Here is a 14,745-nt window from a genome sequence, read left to right on the forward strand (position 1 = left end):
TGACCAACCAACACAGACTGTGACGCGAAGATTCATGCAAAAGGAGAGAGATGATTCACACAACACGTGAAGAGAGGGAAGAGGAGGAGGAGGAGGGAAAATAAGAATGAAAAAAGAAGAGGAAGGAGAAAGAAGAAGAAAAAGAGGAAAAAAGAGAAGGGAAAAAAGAGGAAGAAGAAAAAAGAAGAGGAGAAAGAAAAAGGAGCAGAGGAAGAAGAAAAAGAAGAGGAAGAAGAAAAAAGGAGAAAAAGAAGAGGGACAAAAGAAGAAGAGGAATGGAAAAGATGAAGAATTGTAATAAAAAGATAAGTGAAATCGAAAGAAGTGCCTGAGCGCCTTCGTGACTGGAATGAAGATGTGATTATATAAAAATGAAGAAAAATCATATTAGTGCTGAAGAGGGCGACTGCGTGCAGCCATATCGCAATCGAATCGCATATTTTATGGATCTGGTTTCGTTGAAGTTGGTAGGCTTTTGTCGGTGTCTGGATTACATGATGTGAAGAAGTAAAACGATCATCTTAAACCTTTGTAAGCTTTCAGCGTGTGCATGTATATGTATGTATATATTATATATATATATATATATATATATATATATGTATATATATATGTGTATGTATGTATATATATATGTATGTATATGTATATATAATATATATATATATGTATGTATATGTATATATATATATATGTAATATGTATATATGCATATATATATATATGATGGAAGAGATGGCAGTAAGGGGAAGATGGGCAGAATATTTTAGGGAGTTGCTAAATGTGAAGGAGGATAGGGAAGGAAAGATAGCTGCAGTGGGAAATGCGAAGAAAATGAGAGTGATGAGTGAGGAGAATGGAGGAGAAATAGGGAAGGATGAGGTGAAGGCAGTTGTAAAGATGATGAAAGCAGGTAAGGCACCTGGTCTGGATGGATGCCATGCAGAATGTCTGAAAAAGGGAGGTTCAGTGATGGTGGACTGGTTGGTGAGGTTATTTAATGTTTGCTGGAGAGAGGGTAGAGTACCGGAGGACTGGAGAAGTGCCTGTATATTTCCTCTTTACAAGGGAAAAAGGGACAAGTGTGAATGTAGTAGTTTCAGAGGGATTAGCCTGTTAAGTGTAGTAGGGAAGGCTTATGGGAGGATCTTAATTGAGAGGATTAGGAGAGGAACAGAAGGAGTAATTGGTGAGGAACAGTGTGGTTTTAGGACAGGTAGAGGTTGTGTAGATCAGATCTTTGTGGTAAGACAGATATGTGAGAAAGCTATAGGAAAGGGGAAGGATGTTTTTTGGGCTTTTATGGATCTGGAAAAGGCTTATGATAGGGTAGACAGAAAGGCACTGTGGGAGGTTATGCAGATTTATGGGATAGGAGGAAAGCTTTTGGGAGCTGTCAAGAGTTTTTATGAGAGTAGTAGAGCTTGTGTCAAGATTAGAAATGGAGAGAGTGAGTGGTTTGAAGTAAAGGTGGGACTTCGTCAAGGATGCGTTATGTCGCCCTGGCTGTTCAACTTATACATGGATGGGGTGGTGCGAGAGGTGAATGCTAGGGTAGTGAGTCAGGGATTGGAGATGGTTAAAGAAAATGGAGAAAAGTGGGAGGTGAGCCAGCTGTTGTTTGCGGACGACACTGCGCTTGTGGCAGGGTCAGAGGAGGGATTGAGGAAGCTGGTGGCAGAGTTTGGGAGAGTATGTGATAGAAGAAATCTAAAGATAAATGTGGGTAAAAGTAAGGTGATGAGATGTACAAGGGGTGAAAGTGGCAGTAGACTGGAAGTGAACATTAAGGGAGAGCGACTGGAGGAAGTGGATAGTTTTAGATACTTGGGTGCAAGTGTAGCAGGAAAAGGTGGAGTGAAGGTGGAGGTAGAATGTAGATTGAGAGAAGCGAGTAAATGCCTTGGTGGGTTAAAGAGTGTAATGAGGAATAGACATTTGGGAATGGATGCGAAGAGGAGACTGTATGAAGGAGTGATTGTGCCAACAGCACTGTATGGGGCAGAAACGTGGAACATAAGAGAAGAAGAGAGAAGGAGTTTGAATGTGTTTGAGATGAGGTATCTGAGAAGTATGGTGGGGGTTACTAGGCTAGATAGAGTGAGAAATGAGGAGGTGAGGAGGAGAACAGGGGTGAAAAAGGATTTAGGAGATAGGGTTGATGAAAGAATATTAGGATGGTTTGGACACATGGAAAGAATGAGTGAAGAAAGACTAGTAAAAGAGGTATGGAAGGCAGATGTGGAGGGAGTGAACATGAGGGGACGTCCTAGGATGAGGTGGATGGATGGGGTGAAGGGGGCTTTGGGGAAGAGGGGAATGTCTGTTGAGGAAGGAAGGGAGAGGACGGAAGACAGAGGTGAGTGGAGAATGGTTGTATATGGATGATGTTGTGATTGCATGAGGAGGAATGGGCGGGGGGGTGGGGGGTAGTATGCGTGAGTAAATTTTGACGCAGCCCGAAGGGATTTCTCCCCGTCCTCTCCTTATATGCAAGGGGGGACGGAGAGGGGGGGGTCGCCGATTAAATGAAGCGGCCTTGCTGTGGATGTGCTGTGTCTTGCGACACTGCTTCTGACCCAGGGCGGTGGGCAGGGTGCAGGGATGACCCGTCATCCAGGAGGTGCTCAGATGAGAGGGAGGGTGGGAGGGGTGTGGAGTGTATTTAGGGATGAAATGGGTGGGAGTGTTTTTATGCCTTTCCCTTTTTGGCTACCTCCCTTGGAAGGGGGAAAAAGCCTTGGTATATGTATGTATGTATGTATATATATATGTATATATATATATATATATATATATATATATATATATATGTGTGTGTGTGTGGGTGTGGGTGGGTGCGCGCGCACGCTTTTGTATGTGAGAATGTGCGGCATGTACGTGCGCACATTTACTCTCTCTCTCTCTCTCTCTCTCACACACACACACACACACACACACACACACACACACACACACACACACACACGACTCGGTGGCGCGGTTGGTAGAGTCCCAGACAGTTACTACGGCGGTCCGGGTTCGAATCCTGCCCAAGGCTGAAATAATTTCAGTATAGCTGCGCTTCGAATCGTTACTCCAACTCTAGTGGGCGGGGAGTTGGGTGTGTGTGTGTGTGTGAGGTCAGAGCATTACCCATAGATCGGTCATACGAGCTCTGAGCTCTCTTCTGGGAGTGAAGCAGCTGTCGATCACGAGTCTAGCACGTGATCCAAAGACCAAGGTGAATACACATACACACGCGCGCGCGCACAATAATAGCTTACATTAGTAGAACAAATTACCACTCATTTTAACCCTTTGAAGATTATAAGATCCCTTAGAGGAATAAATTTTTCGCTAACCAGACTAAAATGATTTATTGCGATGGCTTTCCTCAGCGGGTGAATGGAGGATCAGCCCATAAAGGCTTTTAAGGAGAGGTACAGTGTCTATAGAAAAACAGGAGAGAACGGCAGCAGCCATAGATCAAACAAGACAAAGGAAAGAAACACACCCACAAACCATACAGTAATACGAAATAGCAATATGTGTGTGTGTGTGTGTGTACACATACATATTCCTTGATAATGTCTTAGATAGACGAACACGTTCGGACTAAGTTTCTTATTTCCCAGTGGTTTTTCTGCAAATTATTTTCATGTGTGCCTTGTGAATTACTGCAAAATAAAACTGTGTGTGTGTGTATACACATACATATTGTGTATGTATGTGTGTGTATGCCCACAAATAAATGCTTTCCAATCTACAGAAGAGCAAGTTCACCCCATCATTTGGCGAGTCGAGGTTGAGGATATTCATAAAAAAATAGATGGAGTGTCAGGAACGTTAGTGGTGCAATATTCATGTATAAAATATGCATACATATGAGAACGCTAACGCTCATAAACTACCACATCACAGTTCATACTGTGTATGTAACTCTTCCTTTCCATTGCACACTTTGATTTCGAAAAATTCTTGTTCTAGTTTTGTTGCAGAATGAGGCTGTAATAATCCACGTGGAGAATTTATGATGAGGCATTTGAGAGCTATAAAAGAAGTGTCTTAAATTGTTGGATTTATGAAAATGCTGGAGAAATTCTTAACCATTATCTTAGTCAACTGTTTTACGATGCTGAAATTGTTGGCTTGGGTTTGTATGTATGAACCAAAGTACTGTTGTACGTATGTGTAGATACAAAAAATCATATCACTGACAAGTTGAAGGTGTTGTAGAATGGTCGTGGTTTATCCAAGTGATAGAGGACGGTGTCAGAGGTTTTGAGACGGTTAAGGCGATCAATGAACGGTTATAGTGGACGGTGTGGTTGATGGTTGTACTATCCAGGAAACTCTTGAGGTAAGGATGAGGGTGGTGATTGTAGAAGGTCAGAGGTGAAGAGACGAGGGCTGGGAAGTCTTCGTGGAAGGTCAGAGGCAAATAACGACCTCATCTTGGAAGGAAAAAAAAATAGAGGATATCCTAGAAAGCTAAGAGTTCTCTTGCGTGGTCGGGAACTAGATCCGCAGCGTTGGGGTCAGGGAACCAGGACATCCCACGGAATGAACTAGAAAGAACATTCCGTTCATGCCGGTCTCCCACGGACCCTGTGAGTGCAGCAAACGCTTTGAATATCACATTATGTAATGATAGAACAAGCAGTCTGAAAGTGGGCACTCTCTACACCACTTATATTATTCCCTTTGTGCCTGACTGTTTGAGAAATATACTGTATTGTAAGGAATGAGAAACGGTGAGAACTCGTATGGAAATTTCTGTTATTTATTTGTTGCCAGCTGTGACCCTTTCTCTAAGAAGGATTTTCCTTCACCCTAATAAAAATCGCCTGACGGCAGATAATGTGCTGGGGTTAAACATAAAGGGTTAATTGAGATAGGCACCTAAAAGGGTTTAGTGTCTATTTATTGTGTAGGTGTTGACCTCAACTGGTAACAGGTAGAATATGTGTGTGCGTGTGTGTGTGTGTGTGTGTGTGTGTGTTAGAGAGAGAGAGAGAGTCAGATCCACCACAGTGTTGGATCACGTGTTGAACTCGTGATCGACTTATGTTATCCTCTCGGATGAGCTCAGAGATCATACAGCCGAACTATGGGTACCTTACAAACACGCGCGCGCGCACAAACACATACACAGACACACACACACACACACACACACACACACACACACACACACACACACACACACACACACACACACACACACACACACACACCTCCTTACCTACCAGTGTTAGAATATCGGCTCACATTGCAGTGATGCTGAATTTTCCATCCCTTGGCGGGACTCGAATTTGAATCGTTTAATTAGCGGCCGCGCGCGGTACCACGACACCATCGAGCCGGTATGCGCGCGCGTGGAAAGTTCTGGTAATGTTTACCAAGTAGTTAACTGTGTCGTAAAAACTCTCATCACTCGTGGCAACCTTGGGCCATGGTGTATCGTTGTCCCTAAAACTTGCGGTGGAATTTTCATTTTGTAACTATTTTTCATTTCTGACGTTTGAAGATTGTATAAGTAGCATTAGAATACTGGAATTTTGTTATTTTGCTACAGATATTGTAGAAATGTTCATCGACATTGTTTATGGCGATATCGCCTTTCTTTTCTGCAGTTAATCTTTTTGATGATAAGTTAGTGAATTTAATGAAAGAAGTGAACGAAGAAAACCTTCTATTGTTCTTTACGACACAGTTACAGCAGAAGAATGTTACAGGCCCTCCGTAGGATCAAGTGATCTTGAAGGGCCCGAGGGACGTAAAGCAGCAAAAAAAAAAATAATAATAATAATAAATAGATAAAATAAAATAGATAAATAAATAAATAAAGGAATTTGTGTAGTCTTGAATGTAGTGACCATTTATGAACAATTTCTTAAGACGACAGATGGGGTTCCGGGTCGGACTATGAACAGAAATTGAACAGAGAAACCATCAAAAATATTCTTGGAACAAAAACATTGATAGCAAAGTCCTTGGTGACCGTTTTCTCCTGAAAGCAACTAATTACAGCAATTTCAGAAGCTAGAAGCAGAAGCTTGTCGATTTTGTTTTTAGAAACTTAGAAGTTATGTACTTTGTAAGAAGCCATTAGGCCTCAAGTATTTATTAACTCGTGCTATAATGGATGCCAATTATACCTTTTAGTTTGTTTGAATACCAGTTTATGCGTTTGTTTATTTATTTATTTATTCTTTATCTACAGTAGACATCATTTCCTGAATGGGCTCCTGTCTGGATGATTCGCCATTATAATCCATTGTAGTTATATATGTTGTATTGCATATAGCTAGATGTGTATCTCCTCTCCCCCCCCCTCTCTCTCTCGTAACTGACAGGCAACCTGACCTCCAGTTTCCATTTCCATCCAGTCTGCAGGTGACCCTGCTCACAGGGTCATCTCTAATAGAGATGACCCAGGGTGGTCAAAACTAAAAGCGAAGGGTGGAGATGGCGTCCATATAGGTATCCTAATTATCGTTTCAGGTCATTCATATCTACCAAGAGACGATAGGAGTGGGTGTGGTAACTGCCCGGGAGCTTGCCAGAGGTGATCCTCTGGGCTAGGGAAGAAGGTCGAATGCGGCTGGCACCTGACAGAGTCGAGGTTAGGAGGTGTCAACGAGCGAAGACAGATGGGGAACTAGGAAATGCGTTGTTTTCATCGAGATAGGTTGAATGCGTTGATGGGTGGAGGGCAACTACCCTCCCCAAATATATATATATATATATATATGTATATATATATATTTTTTTTTTTTTTTTCAAGTCTGGTCTCTCTACGATAGTTAATTATTCTTAGTGCGATTTTTTTATGTATATTTTTATTACGTTTCCCGCCAGCCGATTTGATTCAGTTGAAGGGGATCCCTCCCGCTCTCACAGAGGAGGATGTCGTGCATTAAAACGCTTTGCTTTGGCAAGTGACAGTCACTTGTCACCGTTGGGAATAGAACCCGGCCCTTCGTGTCATCGGAAGTATTATCGATTTTGTATAAAAGAAAATTAGATTCCGGCACTTTCGCTCCAAATGTTGGAGATTTCAGAATTTCAGAGAGCTCCCCAGTTGAGAGAAATGTCATTAGCCTCATCCACAATCGTTACAGTAACGCCTCTGAATGAAAGTAATGTCATTAGCCAGACTGAAATATAAAAAATACATCACAATGCCCTGAGGGCCGCAAGTGTATAGGATTAAAAAAAAAATCACGCTAGAATGAGCTGGGCTACGTTTTGAATAGTCACCTTCACCATGTGTGTTAGGGCAGCCGTGGCACGTGGCAGTCACTGGTGTCCGTTGTGGTCAAACTAGAGTATACATAGAAGGCTAACTATAAGGACAGTGAGGGCAGTGTGCAGCATAGGGGGATTTGTCGCTGCTGTCTGCCGATGAAGTTGGGAACATGTTTATGAGATGATTAAACAGAAACGAACTTCCACTGGCTCGGCTACACTTGGTACTGTTGTATCGACTGCTCCAAATACAACTGTCGCTGTTGTATCCATTGGCCTGGATACAGCAAGATGCTGTCATGATGTAACAGCTTGATACACCTTGAGGTGTCGGGTGACCAAGTGTGGTCAAGCTGCAACGAGAGGTCAGGTCAGCCCTTGTCCGGTCACGCGCCCTCGTTTCCACCACGGTGAGAGTTACTGCCGAGAGATGCTCCCATGCCGATAACCCTCTTGCTCGTGTGATGTTGACACCTTCGCTACAGTATAATCACCCACCCACGCACGGGCGTACACGCGCGCACACACGCACAAACACACACACACACACACACACACACACACACACACACACACACACATCTCGTGGCGCAGTTGGTCGAGTTCCTGGCTGCCACTACGGCGGTCCGGGTTCGAATCCCGCCCAGAGCTGAAATAATTTTAGTATCGCTGTGATGCGAGTTATAACTCTCGTGGGCGGGGAGTTTGGGTGTGTGCGTGTAAGGTAACAGCATTACCCATAGGTCGGTCATATATGAGCTCTGAGCTCTCTTCCGGGATGGAGATAGCTGTCGACTACGAGTCCAACGCGTGACCCAAGACCGTGGTGAGCACGAATGGTTGAAACTGCCTAGCGTTAGGGAGAATAAAGTTTGTAATGTGCATCACAATACTAAATGAATAAATCTATATTGATGTTTTTTATCGTGTATATATATATATATATATATATATATATATATATATATATATATATATATATATATATATATATATATATATTACAAAGACGCCTCTCCCTCACCACCCACTCCACTTAATGAAATATCTTTATGCCAACCAGAGGAAAGTATGTAAATTGGGTTACTCTGTCTTAAGCGGGGCTAAGGACGAGCCCCAGGTCACGTCTTGACTGTCGACGATTTTGTTCACGTCTGTGGTGATCCTCGTGCCCACTAACCGAGTTGAGCGCGTCACTCGTGACTAGTATTCACTAGCCTAGATAAACTAGTTGCTTGGTTACTCATGGCTAGTGGAATCACACGAGTAAGGTGAGAGCAACTATTGTGAGAGTGACTCGTAGTTGTAACTCGCCACAACCCACGCGAATAACTCGTAAGATCTCGTTCGACCATGAGAGTAACTCTTCGGGTAATTCCTCCTCGCGAGTAACTCTCTCCGCTTGATTAGTATTTTGGCATCGATAACCAGCGCTTCTATCCATGGAGAACAATATCACGACGAAGAGGCGGGCTGGGAGAGGTTGAAAAAGGGCATCAATCAGTCCGTTGCCCCAGGTCTCTCTTGCAGGACACCCTCGGCCCCCAGGTAACCGGCAACAGCCATTGGTCTGGGTCAGTGGTTATTCAAAGTTTAAACATTGTGTTATCGTATGGGAATAGCCTATGTGGGGGTCAATGTAAGATGACATGTTCAGTGTCCTCTGGGTCAGTTTGATTCTGTGGCCAGGCTTATTCTGTGCTGGGTGGTGACCTGAACGCAGACGTGCCAGAGTAGTTCTTGTTCTTCCTGGGAATGGGATAGCAGATGTCGAAAGTTTTCAGCTGTCCGCGTGAAGCTGCCCTTGTTGTTGCACGGAGAGAGCTGCTCGGACAGCTGAGTTCGGTACATATGTTACCCGCAGCTGCTGTTGCAGCTTTAGACTCTTGAGGAGAAGAGAATAGAGGTCAAGAGGTTATCGTGGCCATGATGGTGCTGTTTCCAGAGCCCACTCTCTCTCTCTCTCTCTCTCTCTCTCTCTCTCTCTCTCTCTCTCTCTCTCTCTCTCCCTTTCTGTCTTACTTCAGTGATTTAAAGTAATTTTCTAAGTCTAGTTAGTGTGAAACTGTTCTAGTTAGGGATCACTAAGCAACAAGGAAGAGCTCCAAATCGTGTGTACTTCTATGCTGAGGTGGCGATGTAGTAAGCTCAAGAAAAAGTAGTACGGGATTTGAACTTTTGGGATCCCGGGCGAGAACTCGATAAACTCTTGGCCACCGCCGATCCTCTTTGGGTGACTTCTAACCCAAGACAGGACGATGAGGAGAAAGGTCACTTCACCCCTCTGCAGAGCGGTGTTAATGTGGATTAGTGAATACAGCATCCAGACTGCTGTGGTGAAAATAGCCTCCAGGTCACTCTGGGGAAAATAGCCTCCTGACTGTTGTGGTCAAAATAGCCTTCAGGGCACTCTGGTGAAATAAGCCTTCGGGTCACTGTGGTGAAAGTAGACTCCTGGCCACTGTGGTGAAAAAACATAACAACTCGGAACCACTGTGGTGAAAGATACAACAACCTCGGGTCACTGTGATAAAGATAAACTACGGGGCACTGGTGAAAATAACACCCGGGCCAATGTACTGAAAATCACCTCCGGGGCACTCTGGTGAAAATAAGGTCCAAGGCCACTCCAGTGAAAATAACCCCTGGGTCATATTGGTCAAAATAACCTCAGTGCCATTGTGGTGAAAATAACCTACGGTATAGCGTCTCAAGGGGTCGACAGTCCTGTTCTGGCCAGACACTCGGGTCATTTACCAAATGAATTTAAGACTCCGGAGGTGCGTTTTCTGTGTTGACTGAGGAGGGAGTCGAAAACGGAATGTGGGATGGTCACTTGATACTCGTCCAATGCAGAGTTTCCAAGACCAGACCCCGATCTTTCCGATCTGGGAGAGTAAATTACTGTGCTTTAGCAAGACGTTGACGGTTAAACCGTTGCGGTCAGAAACCGTGTGTGTGTGTGTGTGTTGGGGGAGGTTCTGGTATTGACTTTATTTACGTCTTTAGCCGGCAAAGAGGAGTTCGGTTTTATTCAGCTGAGGGGAAAGCCCGTCACCTTGTACAGGGCAGGGGCTCCTCCAAGATGAATGAAATAGTCTGGCGTCAGCCGGAACAATTATTATTATTATTTTATTTTTTACATGGCGGGTAACAAGAGTTAAAGATCATTTGAACTATCGTCAAAATGTCAGGTAGACAAGTTACCGATGTAGCTAAAGACCGTTGACCTGATTGGGTCATTGTGTTTTCTTGAGAAGAACCAGACGTGATATTATCTGTGTCAGAGCACCCCCTCCCCCCCCAAAAAAAAAAAAAAAACAATCTCACGCACAGACTTAAGGAAAAATAACTTCCCCATTGTGGTCGCAAGGTGCGGTGGGAGAGTGGGAGAATGTTGGATGTGAAAAACATTTCTTTTTCCTTTGTGAGGACATAACAGGAGCTTGTCGATCCCGTATCGGGATCGATTACATGCAAGAGGAGCCGTGATAGATCGTCCCTCTCCCCGGGAGCGGACAGAAGGAGCTCCCTCAGGTCAAGGTCGAGATTTTAGATTACGGAGTGAGTCAGCGACTTTGGAGGATAATCAATCACGGTTAAGTGATGTGCACACTAACCTCTCGTCTGACAGCACCAAAGATGTATCAGCCTTCACGGACTGACAGGGAACATGACGTGACACAGGCCTGCGGTAACCCAGAAGACTGAAGACTGAAACCTGAAGTCTGACGTCGTTCGAGATGATGAAGAGGCACACAAGTCTAAATGATCAGTCTGTTTGACTCGAGGTTTTTTCTGGACGGCGACCCGCGTCCCCATGACAACCGGCAGTGGTCCCCAGGTCCTACCCCCCCCCCTCTCATCAATCCGGGAAGAAATGTTTAATTACGGTCTGTGTTGTGCGAATGGAAGATTGTCTCTGAGTCACCAGCTAGTAGGAGCACTACTACTACTATGCCTAGGAGGAAGAGGAAGAGGAGGAGGAGAGAAGAGAAGTCTATATTTGTTAGGTCGTTAGATTTAAAAGGTAAAAATTGAGGGAGAGAGGGAGGTAGATAAGAGAGGGAGGGAAGGAGGGAGAGGGAGAGGGAGGGAATGGGAGAGGAAAGGAGGAAGGAAGAGAGAAAAAGAGTGGAGAGAGAGGGGGGGTGGGAGGGAGAGGAGGGAAAAAGAGAGAGTTCATTTTGGACTTGGCCCAGAGATTGATTCCCAACGCTTCTGGTCTGTACCCCAGGGTAAAGGCGAGGGTGGTTACAACCTTTTGAGATGGGCAGTAGGGAGATGATCCTCCCCAACGTCCGTTACGAGTTCACTGAATATGTGGAGGCGAATGGAGACCTGAACACACACATATCGCAACAATATATGCGTTGGTGACGTAATTGGAGGCGTGCCGGTCTCACATACGTTTAAATGTGGGTTCGAATCCAGAACTCGTCTTCGATTCCCAGCAATGACTGTTACCTATCCCATCCGTCCCCAGAGCACATAGGGCAAAGGTGACTGCCTCGTGCGGAGCTACTCAGCGCCTCCTGTCGTATGCTCCTGCGTTTGTTATTTGGCGGGAAACAAAGTCGGGCACGCAAAGGAGGAGAACATCTCGTCTTTCTACGAGAGCGTCTCTGCTCTTCTTCGCAAATAGCCATTGCCTTAAAAAGAGACACGGCTCATCAAGAGTACAAACCGCCAATTTCGCCATCTTGGCCACGGGTAAGATATGTAGGGCACGTTACCCGTGTTTTGACTGTTGTTAAGAACTTACACTCGACGCGAAAGGAAATTGAAGGTCAAAAAGGTAAGTCGGAAAAAGTTTAAAAAAGGCTGATTTGTATCGCCCCGCAGCATCACAAAGAGGGAGACCAGATCCCCCGTTATAAGGGCCACGTTCGACCGGAGGAAGCAGAAATTTATGGAAACAGATTCTGGTCTTTGTGATACAAAGTCCAAAAAGGGAAGACACTTGTTGCGTTAGTCAGAAACAACGAAATGATGTGTATGTGTGTGTTTGTGTGTGTGTGCGCGTCCACGCGTCTTTTTCATGAAAATCTGCAAAAGATCGAAAGATCTTAAATGCTCTTGGGGTGAGGGGCATCGATGGGAGTCCCGAAAACACAGACTCTTCGTAAAAAATCATCACGAAGATTCTTTGCTAAGGCTCGAATTTTTATTGATTTCAGACAAACATTTATAGAGAAAGAACATTAGATTAATAAATAACTGAGCACTTGATCCTTGTCAATTTTCTATAGTAAAAAAACTCAACAATTGTTACGCATTTAAGTTAAATGGAAAAATATGGTAATTGTTTAATGTTAACAATTACAACAAATTCACAACTATTGAATTTAAAACGACTGACGCAACACTATTGATATGACGTCACAACTCTAGCGACATGACGTCACTAGAAATTCAGTTACAGAAAGACAAACCAGGCGATTCTTATTTAACTTGAGGCAAAACTTGAACCTTACGGGATTAACCGACGTTCTTCATTAAACTTATCTTCTTGGTTAATCCCATTTTGCACCGAAATTTGTATATTTTAAATTTTGACCACCCATCTCGAATTTGTGTGTTTATTCTGTCTGCCGCTAGGTGACCTCACTGGGGGCAGTGGCGTTGACTCTCCTTTCTGGACGGAGAGAGAGAGAGAACCTATTCTTCGTCTCTTCGAAGTTGGTGGAATCTTAGAAGGACTGAAGACCTCTCACACTTCAACTTCTATCGGTTCGCAACAGGAGGACCTAAAGGTGTTGTTGATGGTAGATGGCAGATTCTTTGTGCGTCTCTTCATGGCTCTTGATAATCCAGACCACAGCCAGACCCCCCCCCACACACACACCAAACTGAATAGAATAACCTGTGTTAGCCAAAACAAAATCGACTAGTGACGTCACGGCGAAGAGACCGCGGGACGAGTACGTCCATCTCGTCGAAGAAGAAGAAGAAGAAAGTGAAGGGCATAAGTCAGGAGGCGCGTTGCTACGGCCGAAGCCGTTACCTGTGCCGAAGGGGGCAGGTAGCAGCTACTACTAGGGAGCACCTGCAAAAACTAAGCGCTCCAATCTAGGGACGTTAGCGTGTGTGTCGAAATGTTTATGGTTAGTGTGGGCAGGTCAGGAAGGAAGGGTAGGCTAACGGTACACGGGACTCTTAGGGAACGGAAGCTCTTAGCTGTTCTCCTAAAGTGGTGCCAATCTAGTGCCACCACAGATCAATGCCATTAACTTCGTACTGGTTTGCAATGGGTCGAAGCTAAAGCGTGTCAGTAGAAGACCTTTTGGTCCATAACGAGGTCGGATGAAGAAAGAATAATAAATACTCAAACTTGTAGATAGAAAATAAGTAAATAAAATAAAACAACCGATTGACAGATATTACATATTCAGATGTTTGTCTAAGTGGATCTTGAAAATTTCATTAATTGACAAATGAATCTTACAAAATCCATTCATTCACTACCCTGTTTACAAAAAAAAAAAAAAAAAATCTACTTTTTCAATATATTTTGTCTATTTCCAGATCAAATCTACGTCCTGAGAGCTTGAGGCCATTATTCCTCGTCTGGTAAGTACTCGATGTGAAAGTCTTCCGACTTCAGATGTTGTCAGTTTATTGCTAATGTTTTTTTTAAGATCCTGTATCAAACGCCCCCAAATCCACGTCTTTTTACAGAGAAACTAGATTCATAGGCATTAAGCGGTTTTCGTACGATTTGTTTCTAATTATTGGTATCATGTGTGTACATTTTCCAATATCTCAACGACTATAATTAGATTGAGATTGAAGTCAGAAGTAGTTGCTCCCAGAATCCAGCCTTTTTTTTTAATCGGAAACACATTACATAGGCGATTAAATGTTGTTAGTCATAACTGCACCAAGGTCCTTTTCACTCTCCATTTTGGATTTTTTTATTTTTCAAATGACTTGTAGTCACGCATTGTAATGTTTTTACCTGTGTGCATCACTACACTTGTTCGGTTTAAACTTCATTAGCCTTTTTTGTGGCTATTACGCTAGATTGTCTAAGTCTTGAATATTCAGGTGACTGAAGTGGGGCATTTTCACATAGTTTGGTATCATCAGCAATTTTGGATACAGAACGGTTTATGTCACTGATGTATATACACACACACACACGTACACGTACACACACAATGGTCACAAATGACCCAATAACGGAGCCTTGAGGAACTCCACTCGTAACATCTTTCCCGCTACACGATTTGTCATTCAAAGCAACTCGCTGTTTGCTATTCAACGAGGTGCTGATTCAATTTAGCAAGTTACCACACTCATGGGTACCGAAATTGGAGAATAACAAAAGAAAATGGGGAGACAACGAGAAAGAATCTGGAAGACGTCGAGAGAGAGAGAGAGAGTGGAGGGACAATGAGAGGAAGAGAAAGGTGGAAGCAGACAACGAGAGAGTAGTGGGGGGGGAGAGCAGGGGAGACAACGAAAAAGAGGGGGAGGATAGACAACATGAGAGGAGAGGGCAAT

At 43.8% G+C, this 14,745-nt stretch overlaps 1 long non-coding RNA gene across 1 annotated transcript in view; it reads left to right on the forward strand.

Moving 5' to 3' along the window:
* LOC143029801 (uncharacterized) overlaps positions 1–13,814 on the forward strand; it is a 247,475-nt gene extending 233,661 nt beyond the window's left edge. Inside the window, exon 3 of the long non-coding RNA XR_012966876.1 lies at positions 13,765–13,814. This is a non-coding gene — a long non-coding RNA (uncharacterized LOC143029801). The remainder of the gene's footprint in view (positions 1–13,764) is intronic.
* Positions 13,815–14,745: the final 931 nt, after the last annotated feature.

This window comes from Oratosquilla oratoria, chromosome 11 (genome assembly GCF_046742065.1).
Source record: "Oratosquilla oratoria isolate Oo_2021 chromosome 11, ASM4674206v1, whole genome shotgun sequence".
NCBI classification, from domain to species: domain Eukaryota; kingdom Metazoa; phylum Arthropoda; class Malacostraca; order Stomatopoda; family Squillidae; genus Oratosquilla; species Oratosquilla oratoria.